The sequence below is a fragment of the Petaurus breviceps genome, unplaced genomic scaffold (genome assembly GCF_028583685.1).
Source record: "Petaurus breviceps papuanus isolate PSGF00001 unplaced genomic scaffold, PetGlider_PUasm1.0 178, whole genome shotgun sequence".
Taxonomy (NCBI): Eukaryota; Metazoa; Chordata; class Mammalia; order Diprotodontia; family Petauridae; genus Petaurus; species Petaurus breviceps.
The window spans coordinates 6,439,552-6,451,830 of NW_027185777.1; the positions used below are offsets into that span (position 1 = coordinate 6,439,552).

General features: G+C 35.6%; 1 protein-coding gene across 3 annotated transcripts in view; it reads left to right on the forward strand.

Annotated features, from left to right (window-relative positions):
- OLAH (oleoyl-ACP hydrolase) overlaps positions 1-12,279 on the forward strand; it is a 92,684-nt gene that overhangs the window by 38,325 nt on the left and 42,080 nt on the right. For 2 of the 3 annotated variants that reach the window (XM_069086233.1, XM_069086234.1), the window contains exon 2: positions 2,146-2,332. The exons of the other annotated variant lie outside the window; for it this stretch is intronic. The gene's annotated coding sequence lies outside the window, so the exon portion shown is untranslated. The remainder of the gene's footprint in view (positions 1-2,145; positions 2,333-12,279) is intronic. 3 annotated transcript variants of the gene reach the window in all.

A 12,279-nucleotide genomic window follows, 5' to 3' on the forward strand; every position in this document is an offset into this window, starting at 1 on the left:
CCTGTGTGAAATTTAGTTCAGAAATGAAACATCAGAACAAATTTACTGAAAGCTGATTTTAAACAATTTTTCAAGAACCTGATTTTGAAAATATTATGATAATGTATTTTCTCAGTTTAATACTATTGAGTGGCCATTAACTTACTGTCTAGTAGAGAAATAAAATGCAAACATAAATAACTAACTGAAATACCCAATGTTGCATTATAAGCATAATGACAAAGTGCTCAAGGACTTCCACAGTAGAAGGGCAGTTATTTGCCAACTTGACAGTGATAGAAAGGCACACTGTTTTACTGGGGCATGTGCCTAGGACATTGCAGAAAACCCTTTGAGACTTCTTAGACCTGACAGCTACTGTTCACTTCTGAAAACAAACAATTCTACCACAAGAACCTTGGAAACATTTCCTAGGGCTTACAAAATATCATGAAAAAATACTGCAGACCTTAGGTTCCTTATAGTATTTTCGTCACAAGGCAAGAGTTTCTGAAAAGGACAATAATTAGCTATGAATTCCGGCATCTTTCTATATTGTAGCTGACTTTGGATTTCTGTACAATGGCTTTAAATTTTGTGATGAGGGATTCTTGTCCAGGGATGATATATGCAAATGTAAAGAATAGCTAAAATATATGTTTATTTGGTAGGGTGAGAGCAATAGCCCAATGAAATTTGTGCCAAGTCAGTCTAACTGAAAGGGAAATCACTTAGTAGTGATTACTTTGATTTGTTTTTAGTTTGATTATAGGATTAAGCTCTTTTCTTTAGGAAAAGTTGGCCCTAACAGCTAAGTCAGAGTAACATAGTCTCTTAAGTCTAGGTTATCTATAGATTAAGTGAACAGATCGATAGATAGATAAGACTTTATTACGGTATTTAGTAGCAGATAATTTAGAGTAGGATGTATCTTTGTAGGAATAAAAATAATCATAAGGATTATAAGACTTTTTTTGAAGGCTAAGTCCACCTTTCTAGCATTTGGAGAAAGCAGGTGGGAATTGGGGGGTGTCTGAGAGGGTTTTTGGGGGCAGTTAGCCAAAGATTCAGTTTCCCCTTCTAGCAGCTGAGAGGATAGGGTCTACTGCTAGCTTATCAACCACCATCCATAAGTTCCTTTTCCCAGTCACAGTTCCCTTTTCTTCTGGACTCCCTGAAGCTGAAAAATGATGTCAGTTAATCTGTAGACCCTTTAAAGTAATATTTCTGGTTGCAAAATATAACAGAAGCAAGGCAAGGACTTCTAGGGTAGGATTAAGAAAGCCTGGAAGAAGCTAACTAATCTGATGACCTGTCCTGTTCAATTGAATTACGTTCAAAACAAGTTTTTGTAATTTTTAAAATTTCTCTCTTCTGTTATAAAAATCAGCCCTGCAGCTCTTTTTGTGGTGGCAAAGAATTGGAAATGGAGGGTATACTCATCAGTTGGGGAATGGCTGAACAAGTGTGGTATATGAATGTAATGGAATACTATTGTGCTATAAAAAATGATGAACAGGAGTGAACTGATGCTGAGTGAAGTAAGCAGAACTAGGAGAACATTGTACACAATAGTAACAACATTGTGTGATGATCAACTATGATAGACTGAGCTCTTCTTAGTAATACAATCATGCAAGACAATTTCAAAACTCATGATGGGGGCGGCTAGGTGGCATAGTGAGTAAAGCACCAGCCCCTGAGTCAGGAGGACCCGAGTTCGGTTCTGGCCTCAGACACTTAACACTCACACAAAAAAAAAATTAGCCGTGTAACCTTGGGCAAGTTACCCAATTGCCCTCCAAAAGGCCAAAAAAAAAAATAAGACTTACGATGGAAAATGCTATCCACATCCAGAGAAAGAACTATGGAGTCTGAATGCAGATCAAAGTAAATTATTTTCACTTTTTTTTGTTTTCTCTTTCTCATAATTTTTCCCTTGTGTTCTGATTGTTCTTTCACAACATGACTAATATGGAAATATGTTTAATATGGCTGTATATACATAACCTAAAAAATAATAACTCTTTACCTAAAAAAAATCGGCTCTGTAAATCACTCCTCCTCCCTGACATCTGAGGAGTCAGATGACCTAGTTTGATATGCAAATACTAGCTTTATTAATTAAATCCTAAATGGTCAGTACTTAGTTTCTTGTTATTTCAGATAATTAATCCTAATAGTTGGCACCCAGATGGGACCTGAGAGAGTGACACCAGACTTTTATAAGTAGTCTTCTGGAAGGAATTTCTCTGAGAGCTCTTCAATCACCAAGGGACTGAGAAGATCTCAGAGGACTGCCTTGGAGGCCCAGACTCTCTTCAGTCTGGAACCCAAACTCTTCCCAGTTAAGGTAAGCCTTTACTTTGAGAAAGAAAGCACCAAAACCACCAAAGTCTTTTACTCTGCAAAAATTAAGTAAAAATTTCTAAGATTATTTCAAGTTTGAAATAAAATAAATAAAATAAAGTTGAAAGCCACCACTTTGAAGAAGGAAAAGTTTTTTTATTAGAAGTCATCTTCCTCATTAGTTGGGAATAAAGGTTTTTTTTTCTCTTTTTCTCTTTTGTTTTTGTTTTTTAGGGGGAAAAAAGCCTTTACTACAAGGTTATCCCTGGGGAAGAGAAAAGTTTTTAGAGGAAAAAAAAGTTTTTTTAAATGTAAAACAGGCATTTCTCTTTTAAAAATTCCTTTATAATGTGATGTATGTTGGTAGAACTATAATAAGTAATGTTATAATAAGTTAGGGTAAGAATTTTTGGAGACAGAATTAAACAAGAATATAGCATTATAGAAAAGTATAGGAGTAAATTAAGTGCATACACACCTAAGAGAGGGTTCTCAGACTACAAAAGATTAAATTATAAAAATTAGTATATTGAAAAACAGGAATTTTGAGCAAACAAAAAAAACATCTGCAAATTATTTCAAGATCTTTCTTCCCTTGTTGTCAAACATAAATTAAAGCATGAACACTGATAATATTGGACCTGAAAATGGAAATCTTAGCAGTTAATAACCCTAATGAAAGTTGAGATTTTAAAATTATTACCATTAGTAGTTATAGTTATATTTCATTTGTATTAAGTTTTCCTACATGCTTTTAGAACCTTAGGAGAAAATCTGGAAGGAAGAAACTTCTTCAGAGCTGTCCTAAGAACATGGCTTGTTCCAGAAACAAGAATCTGTTACAAAGCAGGCTGAAAGAACTCCATAACATGGAGTACAGAATAGATCTTTGAACTTTTTCATTTATAACAAGGATTTCTAGTAATCAGTGGAACTCAACAATGAAGGACTTTGTTCTCTTTTTCCCATGTGCCATTATTTCTGTGTCAAAAGGAACTGACTCCTGAAAATGTTGTCAGTGAACTGGCCATAGATAATAAGGCTTTAATGACAGCCTGCTTACTTTTTGAAACTGTAGTACAATAGCCCATACACAGCCCTCTCATATGATAACTGGTTAATGAATAATGCTGCACCTAGACTGCATAATCAGATATTACATAAGTTGCTTGTTGGGATCCACAGATGTTAGCTCTGTCACCCAAGTCCATCTAAGGACCCCAAATCATGGTGCTTGTTTCTATTCACATAGTTTTGTATTAAAAGTAATAATAATAATTAATATGTTATCACCAAAGTTAATAGGAGAAATTGCCCCTCATGTAGCCTAAAAAATATCTCATAGTAGGAATGGATGTAGCAAAAGGAGTCAGAATAGGACTGCAATGATATTTTGATTAAAGAATCCCCTTTACTTAGGGGCGGCCAGGTGGCTAAGCGAGTAAGAGCGCCGGCTCCAGTGTCGGGATGACCTGGATCAAATCCAGGCTCAGATACTCAGCACCACACCCAGAAATAACTGGTCGTGTAACCTTGAGCAAGTTACTTAACCCCGATTGCTTTAAAAAAAAAAGAATCCCTTTACTTAAGGCAGAAACTACTGTTTCTCTTTCCACTGCTATCCAGACTTCTAATGATTTGTTAGTGGTGGGGTGGCTAGGTGGCACAGTGAATAGAGCACCAGCCCTGGAGGTAGGAGGACCTGAGCTCAAATCCAGCCTCAGACATTTGACACACTTATTAGCCTTGTGACCTTGGACAAGTCACTTAAGCCCAATTGCCCTGCCCTCTCCCCTCCAAAAAGAAAAAAAAAGATTTGTTAGTGGAAATGGAGCAAGTTGCTCTGACTTTACAGTCACACTCAGTCAGATCTTTTAGAGACACTGGTTGTTAAACCTAGAGACCACCTGAAGAAGTTTGATTCTCTGCTCAAGTGATCCATAAGGAAATTATTTTCTTTGGATCAAAGTGGAGAATTGAAATGGAAATCAGTTAGTACTGAGTACTTTGATTTATGTTTAGTTTGGTTATAGGATTAAGCTCCTTTCTTTAGCAAAAATTAGTCCTAACAGCTAAGCCAGACTAACATAGATAGTTACCTATAGATTTAGTGAACAGGTAGATTGATAAGACTTTATCATTTAGTAGAAGATTATTTAGAGTAAGACATGTATCTTTGTAGGAATAAAAATAATCAAGATTGTAAGACTCGTTTTTATTTTTTTTTTTAAAGCAATTGGGGTTAAGTAACTTGCTCAAGGTTACACGGCCAGGTGTTTCTGGGTGGGTGCTAAGTGTCTGAGCCCGGATTCGATCCCCAGGTGATCCTGACACTGGGGCCGGTGCTCTTACTCACTGTGCTACCTGGCCGCCCCTACAAGACTATTTTTTAAAGGCTAAATTCTCCTTTCTAGCCTTTGGGGAAAGGAGAGTTACCCAAAGATTCAGTTTCCCCTTCGAGAAGCTGGGAAGATGGGATCTACTATTGGCTTATCAACCACCATCCACTAGTTCCCTTTTACCATAATTACCTTTTCTCCTGGAATTCCAGAAGCTGAGAAATCATGTCAGTTAATCTGTGGATCCCTTTAAAGTAATGTTTCAGGTTGCAAAGTATAATAGAAGCAAGACAGGACTTCTAGGGAAGATTAAGAAAGCCTGGGAAAAACTAACCAGTCAGATGACCTGTCTTGTCTAATTGAATTATGTTCAAAATAAGTTTCTGCAATTATTTTTTTTTTGGCCTTTTAGAAGGCAATTGGGGTTAAGTAACTTGCCTAAGTTTACACAGCTAGTTTTTTGTGTGGATGTTAAGCGTCTGAGGCAGGAACCAAACTCAGGTCCTCCTGACTCCAGGTCCAGCGCTTTACTCACTGCGCCACCTAGCCGCCCCTTGGTTTCTGTAATTTTTAAAAATTTTCTCACTTTTGTTATAAAAATCAGCTCTGTAAATTACTCCTAGTCTCTGACATTTGAGGAATCAGAAGACCTAGTGTAATATGTAAATACAAGCCTTGCAAATGAAATCAAATTCTTAGCCCTCAGTTTCTTTTTATTTCAAATAAATAATTTTAACATAACAATCCTAACCCATTCCTCCATGAAAGTTAAGTTAGTTTCCAGTAAAAGGTGACAAAACTGCCTCCAGAATTTTATTGATCCAGAAGACTAAGGTTTAAGCCTTGTATTCAGCTTCCTGGTGACTTCTAAGGACATTTAAGTGGATTCCTGTTTCCCTACTCATATAATAGGCTCACCCTTGGGGTGTTGGATATGTTCAGGGAAGACTAGTAACTCTGGTGTGAGGACCTCTGAACCCTTTTCAGGGCTGCTTTCCACCTTTGGTGTCTACCTGATCTCACCTGTAGCTCCAAGAAGCTATAGCATGTGCATTGGCCATACCTCAGTTAACCCTTTCTGCAGATGGCTAAACCAGATCCAAGGGGTCTCAAACCTGTAGGTGAGTTAGGGAGGTGTTTGGGGGTGAACTTCCCCTGGTGAAATGAGAAAATGTGAACAATTTGTTCCAATGGCCATGAAGTCAACTGAAGCAGGTGCTGTGGAGTGCTTAGAGCTTGGTTAGACATCAAAGACATCAAGGTCATCCATTGCATTTTAAGCCATCAATTCCTCTCAAGACAATATAGAAATATGTAGAAAATATGGAAAGAAGAGTAATAGAGGTGCCTAGTGATACACAGGAAGCAAAGTCCAAGAAAAGAGTGAGCAATAAAACTCATGATTTTGGATGGCTATCCCCAAATACATAAAGTATGAATAGTAAACAAGGTGAACTTGAGATTTAAACACAAGGATGTAAATGTAACCTCAAAGGTATCAATGAGACTTGGTGGGTTGTGCCTCATTACTAAAGGATCAGAGTATGATGCATCTGGAGTTGGAAGGGGCTTTGAGGGCATCTAGTCCCCAAAAACCTAATTTTACAGTGAAAGAAACTGAGGTCTAGAAAGGATAAAAGACTTGCTCAAAGTCCCACAAGTAACATGTGATAGGAAGAATGTGAACCCAGGCCCTTTCACTCCAGGCTAACTTTATTAAAAAGGAGTAGAACAGATAAAAGGAGGCAGAATTTAATTGTATGAAGGTAAGATATGCAAGAAAAAGAAAATCTATAGGGGAAATAATTAGAGAAAATTTGCATAAAAATTAGTGGAGAGAGAAACACTCAATGTTGTTTATAGAAACACTACCTGGTGGCACAGTGAATAGAGCACTGGCCCTGAAGTCAGTAGGACCTGAGTTCAAATCTGCCCTCAGACACTTAACACTTACTAGCCATGTGACTTTGAGCAAGTCACTTAACCCCAATTGCCCTCCTAAAAGAAGAAAAAAAGAAAAAAAAAGAAACACTACCTGGACAGAAGGAGGGAATAGATAAGAAATGCAGGAAATAGGTGACAAAAGCCAGAACAAAGGTACAATAATTATGGAGGACTTCAATTATGTGGATATTTGCTGGAGTTCTCTCTCTGTCAAAATAATAAGTTCTTAGTTTCCCTTAATGATCACTTTATCCTTCAAAAAGTGGAGAAAGTGATGAAGTGATATTCTAGACCTGCATCTTACAAACAAGAAAGAGCTGGTTGCTAAAGTAAAAATGATGGGAAACTTGGAGAGAGTGACTGTCACATCTTGGAATTTGTAAATATTTTTCCTTAATTGTTTTGCTTTGTCACAAAATAATTATCAATTTGGTTTCACTGGAAGATCAGTGATGGATTAAAATGATTGTGATGAAAAAACAAAAAATTATTTAAAAAAAAGATTTAGTAATAGAGGAGAAGAAAACCAGATATTGTGTAACATACACTCTAGATTTGGGAACATCAGATTTCAGAGGTTTCATAAAAAGAATAAGGACGATTCTATGCCTTAGATTTCACAGGGGAAGTTAACCCAAGAAGAATGAGAAGCATTCAAGAATGAAATTACAGAGACACAAACAATTCAGAATAAAAGGAAAAGAGGGAGCTGTCTAGAGAGTAAAATGTGAATGCATAGGGAACTTAGTGATTAGTGGGATAATATATGTAAAGTGTTTTGCTAATTTTAAAGTACTAAGTAAATGTTAGTGGTTATTTTTGTTATATTATAGTAGGGGACAAAAAGTGAATTAGACAGCACAATTGGGTAGATTTCAAATTTGTTAAATGACTAGAACCCAAAGATGATAATTAATGTGTCAATATCAACCTAACATTTTTATTAATAATTTGCATAAAGGGATAGGAGGGATGCTTATCAGATTTGCAGATGCTACCAACAGAGAGAAATAGATGAAAGATTAGATGACAGAGTTCATATTCAAAAATATCTTGATAATCTGGAATCTAAGAAAATTAAAGTTAATATGGATAAATATAGATTATTATATATCAGTTCAAAAAATCAACTATAGAGGTATAGTATGGAGAAGTTGTGACCAAATAACAGATTCATCTGAAAAATATCGGCGGGGGGGGGAGGTGTTTAGTGGACTGAAAGCTCAATATGTGTCAATACTGTGATATGGCAGCCAAAAAGAAAATATGACTTTAGATTGTGTTCAGAGAAGCATAATATAGTAAAGGAGGAAGATGATAGTACAAAATCCAATGTCTAAAGTATTGTTTTCAGTTCTGGGCCCACATTTTAGGAATGACATCTACAAAGCTGTAGAACATCCAGAAGCAGGTTACTTGGATGGTGAAGGGCTCTTCGATCATGTCATATCTATCAATCAATAAGGATCTATTGATTGTCTTTTATGTGTCAAGCACCGTGTGAGGTACTAGGGATGCAGACATATTAAAAAAAAAAAAGTCCCAAACCTCAAGGACATTATATAGGAAGAAGCAACATGTACCATATAAGATATTTAACCTGGTGAAGAGAAGATCTAAGGGGAACATCAGTTTTTGAACAGCCAATTTGTGTAAATTTTACTTTTTCCACTTGGCCCAAAGGTCAAGGGAACTAGGGGAATGGTTAAAAATCATAAAGAGACAGATTTAGACTTGATGTAAGGGAAAACTTTTTTTTAACAATTAGAACTATCCAAATGTGGAATGATTACCACAGTAGGTAATGAGTCTCCTTTCATTGGAAGTCGCCACACAGGCTGAATGAACTATATATTAGGAATGTTGAAGAAGAGATTCATGTTCAGCATTGTACTAGGTGCTCATTTCCTTTCTTTTCCTATTGCATTGATTGTGTTAGTGCAAAAACTTTTCAATTTATTGTAATCAAAATAATCTATTTTAATTTTTGTGACTGCCGTCACTTCTTGTTTAGTTAAGAATTTACCCATTTACCTTTCCTATGAAAGGTACCTGATCTGGTTCTCTTCTATTTTTTTAACAGTGTGAACTAGCATATCAATTTTTACCCTAATGTACTGTATAATTTAAGATCTTCTAAATCTAATTCCTGCCAAATTGCTTTACAGCTTTCCCAGAAGTTCTTGTCAAAAGGGAATTCTTCCCCCAGGAAATCTGGGTTCTCTGGTTTATGGAAAACTGGAGTCTTAAATTCATTTAATTCTAATTAATCCTTACCTAGTTTGTTCTGCTAATTCTGTTTTGTTTTTTTTTTTTTTAGCCAACCCCAAATATTTTTAATGAATATAGCTTTATGCCATAAAGCAATAAGTTGATGTCTGGAGGTGCTATTTATCCTTCCTTCCTGCTTTTAAAATATTATTTCTCATGAGGATCTAGATCTTTTATTCCTTTAAATTAATTTTGTAATGATTCATTTTCAACTCTACAAAGCACCTCTTTGGTAGTTTGGTTTGCATAGTAGCCCAAAATTTGAAAACGAATCTAAGTAATCATCATTTTGTTTACATTGATAAGGCCTAACTATAGCCACTGAATATACCTCCAGTTTTCTAAATCATTGTTATCAAACTCTAATAGAAACAGAGACCACTAAACCATACATAAGGATCTCTTCAGGTACATTTTGACTTAGAAATCCATATATTAACATTATATATGTTTTATTGTATTTTTACTTTTTTTTTGTTAAATCTTCCTCAATTACATTTTTGATCTGGCTTGGATCAGGGAAGTGTTGTAAGCTGCATGTGGATCTGATACCTTGGTCTAAAACGAAATCATTATTTCTTTCAAGGAACATTTTATAATTTTATCTATGTGTCTTGATTATATCTTAATATATTGAGTTCCATATATTTTATGAAAATTTTAAGTGAAGATTTTTTAAATTTAATTAAATTTTATTTTCATAAATGTCCACTTTCTTTCTCTTCCTCCTCTGTCCTCCTTTTCACCATTGAGAAAGCAAGAAAAACAAGATCTGTGTTACAGACTTGTATAGTCAAGCAAAACAAATTCTGACATTGTCCATATAGGAAAAAAAAGTCAGCTTGCATTTTAAGGTTATCCCTCCTATCAGGAGGCCGGTAACATATTTTCTCATGAGTCCTCTGGAATTCTGGTTGGTCATTATGTTGATGAGAGTTCCTAAGCCTAAGTTGTTTATCCTGTTGTTGTTGACTCTTTGTCATGTCCGATTCTTTGTGACCCCATTTGGAGTTTTCTTTGAAAAGATAGTGGAATAGTTTGCCATTTCCTTCTCCAGCTCATTTTGCAGATGAGGAAACTGAGACAAATAAGGTTAAGTGACTTGCCCAAATTCATGCAGTCAGTAAGTATCTTAAGTTGGATTTGAATTCAGCTCTTCTTGCTCTATACACTGTGCCATCTAGCTGCCCATTTATCTTTACAATATTGTTGTTATTATATAAATTGTTCTCCTGGTCCTATTCATTTTACTCTGCATCAGCTCCCAGAAACCATCCTAGCTTTCTCTGAAAATATTCCATCATTTCTTATAGCACAGTAGTATACTATTACATTCACATACCGTAACTTACTCAGCCTTTCCTCTAGTGCTGGGCATCCCTTCGGTTTTCAATTCTTTGCTACCACAAAAAAAGATGCTACCAATATTTTGTACTTTCATGTTCTTTTCCTCCATTTTTGATCTTTTGGGGGTATAGTACTAGTAGTGGTATCACTGAATTAAAAGGTATTCAAAGCTTAAGAACTTTTTGATCATAATTCCAGGTTTCTTTCCTAAATGGCTACAACAGTTCACAATTCTACCAACAGTGCATTAGCACACCTGTTTTCCCACAATTCTTCCAGCATTTATAATTTTCTTTCTTTCTTTCTTTCTTTTTTTGGTCCGTTTTGTCATTCTAATGGGTATAAGGCAGAACATCCAAGTCACTTTAATTTGTATTTCTCTAATTTTTAGTGATGTGAATTTCATATAGTTATTGATAATTTAGGCTTATTCCTCTGAAAACTGCCTACTCATACCCTTTGACCACTTATCAATTGGAGAATGGATCTTAATCTTATAAATTTGAATAATTTCCCCTTATATCTTAGAAAAAAGATCTTAGAGAAATCTGCTGCCAAGATTTTTCCCCATTTGCCTGCTTAACTTCTAATTTAAACTGAGTTGCTTTGTTTGAGCAAAACCTTTTTCATTTTAGATCATCAAAATCGTCCATTTTAACTTCTGTGATCCTTTCTGTCTCTATCTAATTCTTCCCCTAGCCATAAATGTAACAGGTAATTTTTTACTTGCTCCTCTAACCCATTTACACTATCACCTTTTATGTCTAAGTCATGTACTCATTTGGAGCTTATTTTCATGTACAGAGTAAGAAGTTGACCAATACCTAGTTTCATCTAGACTGCTTTTCAGTTTTCCCAACAGTTTTTGTTGAATAGTGAATTCTTGCTCCAATAATTGAATTATTTATTCTTATCACAGAGTAGACTACTATGCTTGTTTGCTTCTATATTATGTGTACTTAATCAGTTCCACTGATCAGCCTTTCTATTTTTTATCCAGTACCCAACTGTCTTGATTATTATTGCTTTACAGTTTAGGTTGAGGTCAAGTACAAGTGAAGTTGTTTTTAAGAATGGGAAAGACTTGGGGCAGCCAGGTAGCACAGCGAGTAAGAGCACCGGCTCCAGTGTTGAGAAGACCTGGAGATCGAATCCCCGGGCTCAGACACTTAGCACCCACCCAGAAACACCTGGCCATGTAACCTTGAGCAAGTTACTTAACCCCAATTGCTTAAAAAAAAAAAGAATGGGAAAGACTTGAGCATGTTGGTATGTAGCTAAGAGGCAGGAGAAAGGGAGAGATTAAAGATTGATGAGGTCATCTACCAAATGAAAAGAGAGGGGATCATAGTATCATGGGTACAATGAGAAGGGTTGACTTTGTTGAAGAGAAAGGTCACTTTATTATAGACTGGAGTAAAAGAGGTGAAGAAAATGAGAGGGTTTGAATAGTTTACCAATTGAACTACAGTTGTAATATTCAGCTTCCATAGATGAAATCATAGATCCAGTGAAGCATTGAAATATAAGTCAATGTAATTGCTAAATAGTCATTAATAGTGATTAATAATAATACATATGGGAAATCTAAGAAAACATGAAAAAATACAAAATAATGTAAAGCAGAGAAAGCAGAATTAGGCTTAGTACATACATTGACTTCATCTATAGAAATTTTTTTTTTTGGAGGGGAGGAAGACAAGGCAATTAGGGTTAAATGACTTGCCCAAGGTCACACAGTATGTCAAGTGTCTGAGGCTGGATTTGAACACAGGTCTTCCTGACTTCAGGGCCAGTCTCTATTCACTGTGCCACTTAACTGCCCCCATCTATAGAATTTTTAAAAGGACATGCTTATGCATACAGTGATCAGCAATAGATATTTCTTTTGTGTCTTATGTTCCTTAATGTAGATTCCTTTCTGTCATTGCTCATGAGATATCACAAGTTCTGTCATTTCTTTCAAAATGCTTTATTATTTCAAGCTTCTCCTCAATACTTAGAGACTTCCTTTTGCATGCACTGTTTGGCAATTTTGAATAAGGAAGTT